The following is a 14,790-nucleotide window of genomic DNA, read 5'->3' as shown; positions in this document are numbered from 1 at the left end:
TTAGAAATACTCGAAATGAAACGCTGAAGTTACAAAATCGAATAGAAACTTTGGGCAAGAGACGTCGAGACGGACAATCCGCGATTAAGGTTATAATTTTGATATCTACAAGATTAGAATTACTCGATGCTTCTTATTGCAAGTTTCCTTAATCTCCGCCTGCGATTTTATGTCTAAAATCAAGAGGCACGTTGGATGGCTTACGGAAGTGAAAAGTCGCATTAACTACCAAGATATTATTCTTACCTATTTATAAAAGAATGATATCGCAGGATTCTCGTCGGACGGCTTTCTGGTTGGGATGTGGTTTATCGCTCGTCTATAACTCGTTTCACCTTGTGTTGAACCGCAGTGGAAGGCTCGGGGCCTCCACAGCCAATCAAGCGCCAGTTTAGAAGTGACGTCACCTGGTTCCTTGGGCGTGTATCAGTGCGCGAGTTAAAATGGCGCTGCTTGGAAGTCCAGCGTGGACGGTGCGGGTCGGCAGTGGCGTACCCAGGAAAGAGGCTTATGGGCAAGGAAGTTATAAGTTCTAGGAAGGGGCACTTTGCAATATTGGTGAAGCCTAGTCATAAAAAAGTTTAAACGATGTTGTGGCCAACGTGACCGTAAATCTCTCTGGCAGTTGGTGCGCGTGACATGTGACGTTCGAGATGGATGGTTGATTGTAGGAGGATTCCTTTCAGGCTTGCGCGCGCCCCGTCCGGTAGGTTTTATCAGATCGAAGGCTAGACGAAAGCGTCAAGGAAGCAAGGCTTGTGGAGGCCACGCGGCTGACATCATGCCCTCTCCTACCCTTCTATCCTCCTTGCTTATGGGGCCTCAGCCCCCCTCGAAACCCACCCGACCCTATAATATCCACCTGCATTCCCCCCCCCCCCCCTTCCCCTTTCCGCACCCCAAGTCATGAACGTCCAAGCAGTGCTGTAGGCGTTAACGAAAACAATGTAACGAAATACGTTACTCGTTACTTGCCAATAAATGTTAGGCGTTACCGTCCTCCATTACCTAAAAATAAAAGGAACGCGTTACAGTTCCCGATAAAAAGTAACCCACGTTACTTTTTCGTTACTTTTTAAATTATGATTGAACACGTTTTACTGTTTTGACGGTACACGTATGCGTAAGCACCATATTTCACGACACATTATGTTTATGAAGAAACGGAACATAATTATTTATATTTTTTACGGTTTCTGCTAAATAGTCACAAGAAAAAAAAAAAGCAAAAAAAGAAAGCCAAGAAGTAAAAAAAAAAATTGAAGTGTAATTGTTTTTTAAGTCTTGGGAAGAAGAAGTTACGAGTAACGGAACATACTTTACCCGTTACTTTAAATAAGTAATGTAAGTACCTTACCCGTTGCTGTTTTGCAAAAAGTAACCAGTACGCTATTACGTTACCGAAAGAGTAACATGTTACCGGAAACGCTGTTACTTGTAATGCGTTACCGCCAACACTGTATCCAAGCCACCTAGCCCCCCCCCCCCCCCCCCCCCTTCCCCCCATATATAAAAGAATCCTGGATACGCCATTGTTGGACGGTGCGGATGAAACTTTTTCTCTGCCATGTTTTAGAGAATTCCGATTTAGTATATTTTGCTCGATTTACTGCGAATGTTAGAGTATCTCTGGTGATCACGACGTGCCGAGGTGGACGCGGAGCTGTGCGGTCTCAATTTTGTGCAGTCTCAATGGTCACGCAACGGATCAGGCAGGCTCAAAGAATGGAACGTCGACTCCAACCTAACGCCCTCTCGAAATGTCTCGCCTGCACGACTCGCAGGCCAGGGTTCATCTGTCAGATTTGAAAGTGCCGATTCCGACTACTAATACCTCTACATAGGCTGTTGGGAAGTGAGTGACGAAGCCAGCACTCCGGAACGAAGGTGTGTTAGTCCTTTTTGCAACGCCAATAAATGCATGCGGCACTGACGAATAAACGTCTTTTGCCGGCGACACCATGCAGAGACGCTGCCTGTGGCACTTTTCTTCCGCATTCTTTGCAGCTCGGACGTTCTTTGGATGATCGCTCTGTGCGACTCGCTCGGAGACTAACAACGAAGTTTGTTGAGCAGAATTTACCGCGCTTCTCTTCTGAACTCAGATTTTTTTCGGAAACATTGTTTGGAAGCGAGGTGACAAAGGAAAGACAGGGGCCACCGGGGGAGTCGCGCCTGTTGATTCCGCGGCCATTACGGGATGGACGAAAGTAAAAGTCCAAGAGCGCAGTCAGCGCAGTGGCGCCAGTGGCGCACGGTCACGCAGTTCGATTTGTCAGTTGACACTTGAAACAAGCAGCAAGGTCATTTTAAAGTTCAAATTATTGCTTCCAGTAAATATCTAACTGATCTAACTTGGGTCTAGTTTGTATATAGGAACCTTTAAATAGAAACTTCTGGTTGGCAACGACAGCGTTGCCAACCAGATGTCTAATTCCTCCAAATATGCGACATATTTATATATTAAATGTCACGTTTGAGAGCTTCGTTGGAACATAGATAATGTAACATTGGCATAAAACAGTTTCATTACGCTGAGAACAAAGGCTACGCGCGTGCAATCAAAGTCTTTGACGCACTTCTTCGTGATGCGTAAGAAGGGCTTGCCAGGGCCGTGTCACAGCCCCTAGCGTTCTGCTGCGGTTTAGCACAAGATGAAATGAAGTATCGCGTCGCGCCTTTTCCTCGTTGATAGACTCGTAGCACTGACAGACGCTGGGAACAGCTGTTTATTCGAGTAACTGCTTCCAGCCAGCGGCAATCGGAGCGTTTTCTACATTCTTCGCTTCTGATCCTTCAGGCTATTTTTCTCTCCGAAACTTGAAATTTAACCCATGGCCTTTGCGTAATGGCTGACAGAGATGCTACCAAAAAATCGGAAATCAGTGTTGAAGCACTCGACAAAAATGAAAGAAACAACATTACATTATGACACTTGTAAACCATTAGCTGAAAAGCGCCCAACTTGAATCATGGAATTTTCAGAATATACGAGTTTATTACGATGGTCAAGCATAACCCTTTGGGTACATCAGTAGAAAAAAAAACTGTTTTTTCCTAGACCTAGACGATGGAGGGAACCCTCTTTAAGAGGTACTGTTTAGTTTGATTGCTTACAACCTGGAGACACGGGAAACACATAAGGTGACGAAACAACAATGTCTCTCTCGCCTAATCCTCATATGGTTGCTTTAGGACGGTCAGTGACTGTACGAACTCTCATGCAACAGAAGGAGCACCTTTCCAAAGAAACAAACTTGAGATTGTAATCCTCTGAGATCCCAATTATAACTGTCGCTGATGTGCATATTTAAGGTATGCTGAACCATAGCCTTCTCCATACTGACAAAGCCTGGCAGATCGCCACGAAACGCGGCCGCCGAAAGGGAAAAGTTTAAGCGGCAGACAACGGATGAGAGGAGAGCCAGGTGACGGGCGCCCCGCTGCGGCGAGACGCCGGAACACACTTCTCCCGAGCGATGGAATGTCCTCTCGTGCTTTTCGCGTTCCTCCCGCTACCGCTTCTCTTTTCGTCGGGTTTGAAAACCATATTTCGGATCCTCGTCGCTGCAAAAGCTGTGCGCTGAATACCAGAAATGCTCTCTGCTACGAGATCCTCGCGCTCCAAATCTGCGACCAGGCACTTTAGGACTCCGTCGTTGAACTGCCAGGCTTTGTGAATATAGAGAAGGCCATCGCTGAACCAAACATTTTAGTGTCCACAATAAGTGGTGCTTGATCTTTCCATGCGCGAACAGCCGCCGGTGTGCACGAGCACACGCATCGAAATTGACGTTATAGTCCCCCATTCACGCTTCAGATGACAGTGAGATGTATGTGATCCGGGGAAAAGGAAAATAAAGGCAGGCTTCTCATCTCCACAGTGGGTCTGGTGTAAAAGGGAGGCGATTAATTGGTCTAACAAACACGTAGCTTTAACCTGGGGAGATGAAAAGCCTGTCTTTATTCTCCTTTTGCCCGGAGCCGGTACATTTTACTGTCATCTTGAGCATGAATGGAGGACCACGACGTCGGGATTTGGTTGCGTGTGCTCGCACACACCGTTGGCTGCTGGCTCGTGGAAAGAACGTGCGCCCCTTATTATGGACACCAAATTGTTTGGTTCAGTATCCCTTTAAAGCAAGACGGATAGAGCACGTTGTCAAATGGTTACATTCAAAGAGAGAGAAAAAACAACTAAATATTATGCCGTTCACTCGAGTAACAATTTCATGTATGAAGTCGACACGCGTTCTTCGATAGTCCTCCACGCAGTTTTTTTTTTTTTTTTTCTTTTCGCCCACGCATCTTACAACACGTGCTCGTAATTACCTACGCACCTCATCTGAGAGCATTCTTGGGAATGACGAGTTGGGAAAGGAACGCGTTGAAATCGATCAAAACGCGCTTAGTGCGTCTTCATACGAAATCCACTCGTCGTCGAGCCGGTGATGAGGGTGTGTTTTCGCTTTCGGTGCCAGTCTTGCGAGGAAAAAAACGAACCTGCGAAAAAAGAAAAAGAAGTTTGCAAAGGTCACTCGGGCCGCAGATCCAACAATCTCGCAGTTGTAGACAGCTGTCTGGCGGCGGAATGAGGAATGTGCAGGAATAACGCGGCTTCACCCACGGCGGCCGTGAGGTGGACGGGCGTGGGTGCGATGTATACACGGCGTCCGAGGCGGGCCTCCTCGGAGCTTCGCTTCGACCGCGTTTTAGTTCGTGTTGACTATAGCTCGTCTCATCTTCACTCGGAGCGCTGTCCAGGCCTCGAAGACACACGTGCGCGTGCGCACACAGGGACTAGAAGCGCCAAGAAACGGGGCCCTCTCTGCTCTTGATTGGACGAATTGGCGGATGAGGGCGGACAGGAAGGACGTTGCGTGTTTGGTGCTGCCGCTTGATTGGCCCCTCGGCTCGCAACGTCGGCTGTACTCCGGCTCACGGTGGAACGAAGTATTAGGAAGCGTTCCGCTGAGGTCAGATGGGAGGTGATAAGCTGGTCACTGTGTTTCACAATGTTTCCTTAAATTAAAAAAAAATGAGAGAAAAATAAATAAGAAAGAATTGGGTAAGATTAAATGTGTGATGGTTCGTTCTTTTTTGTTTTCTTAATCTGAGAATTTTTTAAAAAATGACGTAGAGTCATTAGACCAGTCATATTTAATAATAATAATAATAATAATAATAATAATAATAATAATCTTTATTGGCGAACCAAGGTGCACTGGGTGGGTCGCAAGGCTAGAAAGAAAAGCAAGGGCCCCTACGCGTGAGCGTGTGCTAGCGAGTCATTTGATTTCTTTAGGAATCCTCACGAAGAATCATTTGGGCTGAGCCCATGAGTTCCTGAAGTATACGTACAATTTGAAAGCATAAAAAAAAAAAAACTCGTATAGTCTTTTTTATTATTTCCGTAGACACCGAACTAAGGGTGTGCGAATAGTGGTTCGAATAGAGTAGGAATGCGTCAGTCCCGGCCTTCACAGTGCTGGGGACATACCAGCTCCCTTCACATAATTCATGCTATATAGGGAGGGCGCTGTTCGGTTCGATTCGAAGCACTGTTCGTACATCCACACATATATAACGCTTAAAACGTGTAATCTAATATACGACTTGTGGGGTCACTGCACTAGGTAGTTTCCATACTCGTGAACAATATGTAGCAGTATGTAGCAGTTGAAGATTTAACACAAAATTAAGAAGAACAATTCTTTCTTTCTTTTGAACCGAAAACTGCAGAATTTTTCTTATCTAACTAGATTTTGCAACATAAGAAATGAAATGTTGCGACTTGCGTGACGTCCAAAATCAGTGGGGTTTTAACTGTAGCCGTGAACTTTCTATTTCTTCCTTTGAGCAGCGCAGAGTTAATGAAGCGTTCAATCAACGCTGGAAGCGAAGCTAACGCAGAGCTTACTTGAGGCTGATAAAGCAATGAATTTGAAGCGGTTTTAACAGGGGGGGGGGGGGGGCGTAAACAAAAATAAGACTATGTTGTAGTAGGAGGAACAGCAGTGAGTGGCTTTGCTTTTATAGCTGAGAACTTGGAAGAATATGTCGCAGTGTTTGTAATCCCAGTTTTTCCTCTTTTTTTTTTCTTCTTTTCTTTCTGCGAAGAGCAGATTGGACGTAATCGAAACACTGTGCTGGACCCGAAAATTACAAACATAACCGTTTTCAGCAGGAAGTAACCTCCAGTGCTAAAAGCAGAAAGAATCCCTCTAAAGAGGCTGCACCGTAATTGAGAACTTTACTTTGGAAATATAGCTTCATTAAACTTGCGACAACTTTACATAAAAAATATGTAGAATAAAAATACATAATTCATATGAAAAGAAAATGAATAATTTAAGATACACATTGTGTTGGGAAAGGAGACATTTACCATGGAAAAATATTTTATAACAAATGAAGAGCAAAAAGCACATCACAACCTGCATTGAAATCTTATTTAGATAAACCAAATATACGATTAGTTTATACTTTCTGAACCAATATCTATTTTTTCTAGATAACCCGTTGAGCTACGAAGTATGATGCTCTGATTGTAGAACGTTGTCACGATCCGGGGTTTTTGAATTCCTAAGTTTATTCGTTTTTTATAGGCCACCGAGTTCTAAGTGCTATATGCCTGTATTGGTTTGCAATTTCGGCAGAGTATTTATAGAGCTTATACCGTAAAGGCTGTATTAATTTTTGAATGGCATAAATTGTCAAAGCTAATAGGCTCAAAATATCTGATCCGAGTATTACATATCTCAGTAAAGTCAGCGTTCCCCCGATATACCCACTCTGTTTCCCTACATGTCGACTAACCGTTAGGTGCAATACAACCAAATGTTGAGCACTACGTGCTGTATTTGAGTCCAAGCTTAACACGCTCTCTATTATCAACTATACAAAAATAAACGAATAACTGCTGACGACAGCTGTACTTCAAAGCTGCAACGTTACACGCTTGTATTCGCCGTGTGAAATATTTGACCGCCTTCCGTTTGCTACAGTAACCAATACTTGAAGAAACGCCGCTCGATATGACTCCCAACAATCGTATGATCTCTCCTCAGCCGATAAGATTGCAGGGTCAAAAACAATAATAATAATAAAAAAAGAAATGACCGCAAGACATACAAACAAGTTGGAATCTGTCAAAGCAAGAACGGCAAGGACCATTGGGTCCATGTGCGGCTTGATTCCTTCTTCGGTTTCCATAATGTAACGCTGCACTCTCATTGGCTGTAGAGTGATACTGGGGAGCGTGCGAAAAGACAGTGGCGTCGCGGTGCGACTCCTGGTAGAGTCATTTGGCGTGCACATCAGTTGGATCGGCGCGCCCCCTTGAGGTGTCTATTTGTTTCGATAATATTGGAAGAGTAGTCAGGGCCAAAAACAATAAAAAAAAAGGAAGAAGAAAATACCGATAGAATTATATAAAAAAAAGTTGGAATTTGTATATACATGTATATTCGTTTTGTTCTTCGTGAGAACTGCATACCACGACTATCGCTCATTCTAGTTTAGTTGAAGGCCGGTGTGCCTCTGCGAAATCACGCTAGCAGTTTTTCACCTCCTGCGATGACTCCACCCACGGATGCGGTGGCATGCATTTTCTTCCGGTTTACAGAGTTGCTTATCTTTCAATAACCGCCATAGTGCACGCGGCGGAGAACACTCCACAGGTATACCATATCCCTCCACACCTTCCGGTCGTGCGTTATACCCCCGCGAAAGAAAAAATATAGACGAATAAAAAAAGCGAGTAACAGACCGCGAATCGTCCCGACGCACGCCGCGACCGAGAGACAGTTATTTGAGGGGCTCGCCGCCCACTATCGCGCGAGCTCATCGCATGCCGTGACTAAGAAGGCCCCCGTAGGAGCTTTCCTTCCTCCCGCGCTCGCTCCCGGGCCAAACCCGAGATCCGTCGTGCGCTAGGGCGGCAAGCAACCCTCACCGTGGTGGTGGTGCATTCCAGGAGCGGCGCACAGACGACCTCAAAAAGCCGCCTCTCTTCCTCTCCCGCTTCCCAAATTCACTGCTCCCGTTAAGAATGCCCGCTCTCTCTGAGGTCGGCCCTTCCCTCCCCGAGAAGCCCTCTCTCTCTCTCCCTCTGGAGGTGCCGTGGTGGCAAAGCCTGCAATGCTGCCGAGACCCGCACACAGGGGTTCCCGGGCCGTGTCCAAGTCTGGCGCGGCGAAAAGCGATCTACGATGACGCAACGGCCCCCGGGGCGTCCGGGGGCGGAGGAGGTCCTCTGTTTTGGTGCAGGATTAAAATAGAAGCGACCGGCACTGCGGAGCGCGGTCCGTGTGGCCTGTGTGTGTGCAGTTCTCTCTCGACTCTCCTTTTCGTGCTGCGGAGGGCATGGAAGAAGAGAGGTGGCGCACTCGAATTTATTCGAGCTGGAATTCGCTTTTGTTTTGACTCTGGCGACGGTGGAGCTAGGTGCTGGGTGTCGGCGAAAAGAACATTGCTGTATTTTTTTCTTTTTATTCTTTTTTAGTTTGAGTTGCACTCGAGAAAATCGGATTACTTTTCTTTGTGACACTGTGTTGTGGTAGCCACTGACATTGGGAGAGGAATGCTGGCTGCTGACTGGGGGCTCATGCCGTAGTGGTTCGCATTAATGATCCGTGATGAAGTATTATTTTCGTGATTTGAGTCGCGTGCTTCACTGAGACAAATTGTAACGAGCTGTGGCGAAAACGAAAAGATAATTTAAAGTGAAAGGCACTTTTTCCGCTTCTAAAGTCCATTCTTACAAAGGTTGTTGATAATTCGTTTTATATATATACCATTTGGCTTATTGAAATGTAATGATGGCCCTCTCCCACGTTTCCGATGTTCGCTTGCGCTAAGGAATCAAATTTTAAGCAATAAAACTGGACGTATAGCCGCGACGAACACAGAAAGAGACACACTTCAAAGGATAGTCAAATATACTACGCGCGAGATGCCTTTAGTAGCGAGCGACGTCCTAAATATTTACGTCAATGGTTTATTTATTTATTTTAAGCTCTCCTTAACCGTTTATTAAGTCTATAGTGTGCCTATAATATTCTAAAACTCTCTTTGTGTATAATATTTCGTAGTGTACCACATCGATTATATTCCCTGGGAGAAATCAACAAAACGGCAGCAAGAGCCAGGTTTAAATTAACATACTATAAAGCACGTAACATAACGCGGTCGAACTGTCCTTATCGGCACGCATAAATACATATTCAAATAGGATTTACCGAAAGCGAATATATCGCTCATGTCGTTTCCTTTAAATTATAAGTATAAATCAAAACTTCATTAAGTTACACAACCTAGTTTTAATGGAGGCCTCTGGATGAATTATATTTTGTTTTCACACCTAGATACCCTTTCAATAATAATAATACATTTTGTAACCGACTCTGTAAATTTGGTGGGAACATTTAAAATACGCAATCAATGCGCTTAACTTTTTGTTTTCTTTTTTCAGTACGCGCTTTTTTCGGGAATGCATTGTCTCGGAACGGACGACACATTCCTACTGCAGGGTAAACGAACTCTTCCGGAGAGAGTGGGGAATAACTCAAAAATAAAAGAAAGTCAGCCATGCGAACAACACAATTCGCGATGAAAAAAAAAAAAAAAAGAGGGCGAAGAGAGGAAACCGTACAGGGGCTACTGAGACCGGACCGGCGTCACTGTAGACGACGATGAACCACACTGTGCACCTGCACAAACGGGAACCTTTGTCCGAAGACTTCCTCCATGAGACCTTTTTCGCCGTCGGAGATTCCCAAAACACCACGCACTCGTCTGACCTTACGGTAGACCGCGACGGACGCTATCCATGCCATCCCAGCCCATATAGCGTACCACTTACAACGTCCCAGGCGTGACGCTTTGACCCTTTCTAAGGTCACGTGATGCTCGCGCAGCCTTGTATTGGCTTCGATGGATCAGAGCGTTCACTGAGCTCCATCGTAGAACAAAGTATACGCTGCACTTTTATTTTTTTTTTTTCCTACGGTTACATTATTGGCGGCTGCCGCCGTTTTCCTCGGCGGATGCGTCGAGGATGTACATACGTGTTCGGCACGGCTGAGTCCTCCCGGAACACGCCCCGGGAATTCGCGGCGCTGCTGACGTCACGGACGTCACGTGAGCGTCCGCAGAAGGCGAAACAAGCTTGTTTCTGCCAAGCGGTGCGTGACACTGCATGCACAACAATCGCTGCTGCGTCTGATGCGTGCGGCGCAAGCGAATTGTTGTTCCCCTGGCAAGGCGAGAGCACGCGCGAGGTGTAAATAAACTACGCTTAGGGTATCGGCGCACTGTGTGCCCCGATTTTCTTCTGGGCGCCGCCATCTTGGTCCTTGGTGCAGAGCAGATGCAACTGTCGATCCTCACTATAAAAGTAATACGACCTCCTCTGCTTTAGATACACTCTAAGCATTACCTGAAATCGCATGTCAAAACAGTCCCCGACAGACCAAGACGACGTCGCCTTAGCTTCCTGACGCTGTACTTAAAGCTAAGAAAGCCGTATTATCGCATCGTAACGACCATCAATTATACCCGCTCCGCACAAAGCACCAAAATGGCGACGCCCATAGGAGAGGCGGGGGACATAGTGCCTCTACCCTAAACGTAGATTTTTTTAGTGAATCTAGCGCAGTTTCTCAAACATACGACTACGTTTTTGGTTGGTGTACCATACAAAATACGTTTCCTGCTTTATGTTTCTAAAGAGTAACATTTCATGCTTCGCCTCACCTTAACCTGAACTGCAGCTGCAAATGAGCTCGTGGTTTTAGCGTAAACTTTTTTTTTTAATAGATAAAAACGACTAAAATGGCTGGACGAGTTGTGCGCAGCTGAAATACGTACGCATTCCAAAACTATGATCACGCGTCTTCGCCCACGTTAGGCCTGAGTCACATTGTGCGAATTTTCTTCCGATTTTGGAGCTGCAGCGTTTAGCACGACTGCCTCCACCGCCCTTTTGTTTTGCCTCGCACGAGCGACGTTGTAACTGCGAACTCGCATGTAAAATGGCACCATGCGAATCGGGCATTAGACACATGCGAGGCATGACACGTATCTGGAGGCTTCAGTAGGCAGCGTCTCTACCTGATAACTTGCGCAGAGGGATGAGTTTCGCTTGTTCGAAACTGCAAGCTCGGACAATTGGTGATAAAGATTAAAAAAAAAAAAAAAAAACACTTTTCAAGAGTGCGAGCTCTGCTCTGAATATTGTCAATGAATATTACGACCATCGTTTTCAAAACTGCGGAGGATTAAACCAAAACGTTTATCTTTTGTTAGTACGAACGGTTTGTAGCCTAGATTAACAGTTACTCCCGATATTCCCAGAGTACCACTGCATATCCCGAAGAGCCATGTTGTTTCATGACAACTTCTCGCTTATAATGTCTGACACGCAACATTTTTTGCTCTGGTCACTTAATAAAATACAGTTATTAAAAAAAACTGTCCTTTTACGAACAGACGCGGTTCCAGGATTTTATATTCATATTGAAGCAGAAGGAGCCTTTTTAATGGTGTCCAAGACTTTACATCTTGATTTGCCAAATCGATTCAACAAATTTTGTTTTTCTAAATTCCAAGGAAGCAGCCGCTCATCAGATGTTTTTTACGCAGTCGATGATGTTCAGCAATATAAAATATTTCACACGACACACATCTCGCATTGATGAATCCTTCGCTAACGAATTCGGCAGCACGGCGCGATTCCTCATCAACCGACGTAAAATTTCACCACCCTACGATGGATGGGTGGGACATGATACAATACATACATATCCGTACATACATATGTTTATTGCATAATAAACGAGTACATAAATTACCCTGGTCCGCATAAACACGTGTGTGCATGGGGGCGGGACGCTGTTGCAATGAATGAGAGTAGCGTTACTACTCTTACACAAAACAAAGTACCGGCATGCTTCCGCAATAAAAGAAAAAAAGAAGAAAAAAAGTTACATGTAACAAAATCCTACAAGTTGCAAACTCTGTAACTTTAAAATTTTGAAATCCACAAGAGGCAAACGTTTACACAGAGCGACAAACCAACTTCCAAATTTAAAAAAAAAAAAAAAACCGAGGTTACAAATTTGTTTATGCATAAATGTAATTGCATCACTCTCTCAGCTCTCTTTTAACGATACCAAGCGACTGCAAATTTAAAAATCCATCTGGCAACATGTCATATTAATGTTAAACAAAAAGAATGAATACAATAAAATTAAATACAATGTAATCTCTACTTATTTCGCATTTGATTTCTTATGAAGAACCCGCGTTCAGATCATGCGTCTCATTCGATTGTACTTTATTGACGACAAAATTAAATTCGTCACGTAATAAAAATTCAGAGATCCTTACACATTCCTGAGGCTTGCATTGTTTAGTCCGCCGACATTGTTCGAAGGAACTAACGTTCAGATGAAACGGTGATTAACAGCAAACTCGATGGGCTAAAAAGAAAAAAAAGAAAGTCAATGCCACGTAAACGCGCGTCCAACCTTCCGCGGTTCAATTGAAGTGAGCCTTCTTCCGTGTCTTTGTGAAGGCCTAGAATTTTTTGCATGATATTCAAGGGTAGCGGTTTGCAATGCACGGGACGAATTGCTTCATTACAGTGCTTGCATCCGATGGCCTCGTCCCATCACTGATGGCCTTTGCGATGCACGGTCTGAGCTCCCCGACACACTTGACCCTTGTAGCGTACTAATGTCAACGACGGAATATTTTCCATGTCTCATGCAGGCGTCAGCCTGACAAACGCGATTTAGACAGATTCGAGGTTGAATCTATATATTTATTCTTTATTCAGCTTAAATCCAAGGCCCAAAAAAATCAATTACGGTCATGAATAAGGGGGTTAACTGCCCACAGCCGTCTGAATTGATGTCGGTTTTGTTTTTTTCTTTTTGAGCCTTAAGATGTTAAAAATATTAGGTTGCGGGAACCCAAGCAAAAGAATATTTTGTGGATGCGCGGCTAAAAACAAAGAACTACTGTTAAAGAACGTGAAAAAATTTAATAGATGTACAAAAATCACTCTACTTGCTTAAGTGAGACGGTCCGATCTGGCTTTTTTTTATACCTTCTTTGCTCAAAACGAAAATGTATAACCGCAAACAACCGATATTAAAACACACACTTCTGTCATGAAAGATATGAAAGCAATTAACACGAACACTGTATTAATCGACAAAAATCGACCGAGCTACATTCATTGGGAGGCACCTTTTTTTTTTTTTCCCCACGTAAATGCATAAGCATTAACGTGTTTTTCTTTTTTATTTCTTTCAGTAACAGAGCACGAGTGTGCGAAAGATTTCTTCAGGTGGTCGAATTAATATCCTTTTGAGTAGTCCATCTTAACTCGTTTAAAGCTTGTGCACCGGCTCATAAGCGTTCCTAAAGATAGTCGCTTCAACTAGTTTCAACAGGGCTAATTTTGACAAATCGCCGTGACTTCCTCAGGTTATAGCCGCTCTTCTAGAACTCTGTCTCGGTCAGGCGATCGCTGTAACTGCGGTGTCGTTGAAAGCAGAACGAGGTCGCTGGGGTAGAACATTTTGTTTTTCCGCCACCGGGCGAGAAACGTCGATTCGTTGAAGTAGAACGTTCGTTAGCCACTTGCCGGACGACCCGTTCTCTCCTTATCGAACGGAGCCTGTCGACACAATTTGGCAATTCGAAAACGAGACGTAGTTGTCTTCTAATGGTCGGTGTTGATGCAGGAGATCTATTTGCTGGAGGCACTTTTATCGATTTTTGGATGAATAAAAAGAGAGTCATGCAGTTCGCAATAAATATGCGAATAATTAAATAAATAAATAATTAAACCAAACTCCGGAAATAAGATGCAGTTGCCGTTCACTGGTCCGAATTCAAGACGTCCATAACACTATTGCCCAAGGCAGAGCGGTTTGATAAATCTTCTGAGCATGGGCAACGATCACGTGAGCATGGCATTCCCCCATGATGATTGCAGGGGGTATACTGTGCATAAATATACAATAGTGTATATTTTCATTTAGTTTAAGAATGATAAAATGTTAACAAGCTTGGGCTGTATCGAGAGTCACAGAATAAGAAATCATCGTAACATGAATGCTTTGACATGGATACAAACTATAGAAAGTTAAATCAGGGGCTGTCATCGGGCAAAAAAGAAGAGATGTCTGGTTGAGTGTGATTGGTTTCCTTTTAATTTGATGCAGTACGACATGTAAATGCTGTCAGTTTGAATGTCATCTGAATGTTGAGGATAGGGATTTGTATTTCATCTGATTTTTTTTTTTTTTGGGGGGGGGGGGGGGGGCGCTTATTGTACGTGTAATCTTTGGTGAATTGACTAAGATGAGCGCTACAATGATACCCGAGGTGAGCAACCAGATCCCACTAATGAACTTCTACGTAAACAATCATGAGAACAGGTGCCGCATCTCAATGTTCTCATTCCAAAAACACCATTTTATTCTTTATCTCGATATTTATTCCTCTGACACAGCAATACCGCAAACGCAATGTAGCTAAATGTCACTTTTGAAATAAGAAATCTATAACGTGTGCTACGTGAGCCGTGAAATGTTCAACAATGAGAGCTAACTTCAAAATAATCTCCTGGGAAATTTTTTTTTTCAGTGACTTCTTTGGTCGCAGTGCTACCGGATTACCGTATGATGTACTAAATTAATATGGCTATAATTCTACATTTTATGCCTGATATCATCCTGTTGTCAGCGTGCCAAGTGGCGCCTATGGAAT

This window comes from Ixodes scapularis, unplaced genomic scaffold, assembly GCF_016920785.2.
Source record: "Ixodes scapularis isolate PalLabHiFi unplaced genomic scaffold, ASM1692078v2 PGA_scaffold3__209_contigs__length_174095766, whole genome shotgun sequence".
NCBI lineage: Eukaryota > Metazoa > Arthropoda > Arachnida > Ixodida > Ixodidae > Ixodes > Ixodes scapularis.
Note: the sequence above shows the minus strand (reverse complement) of the source record.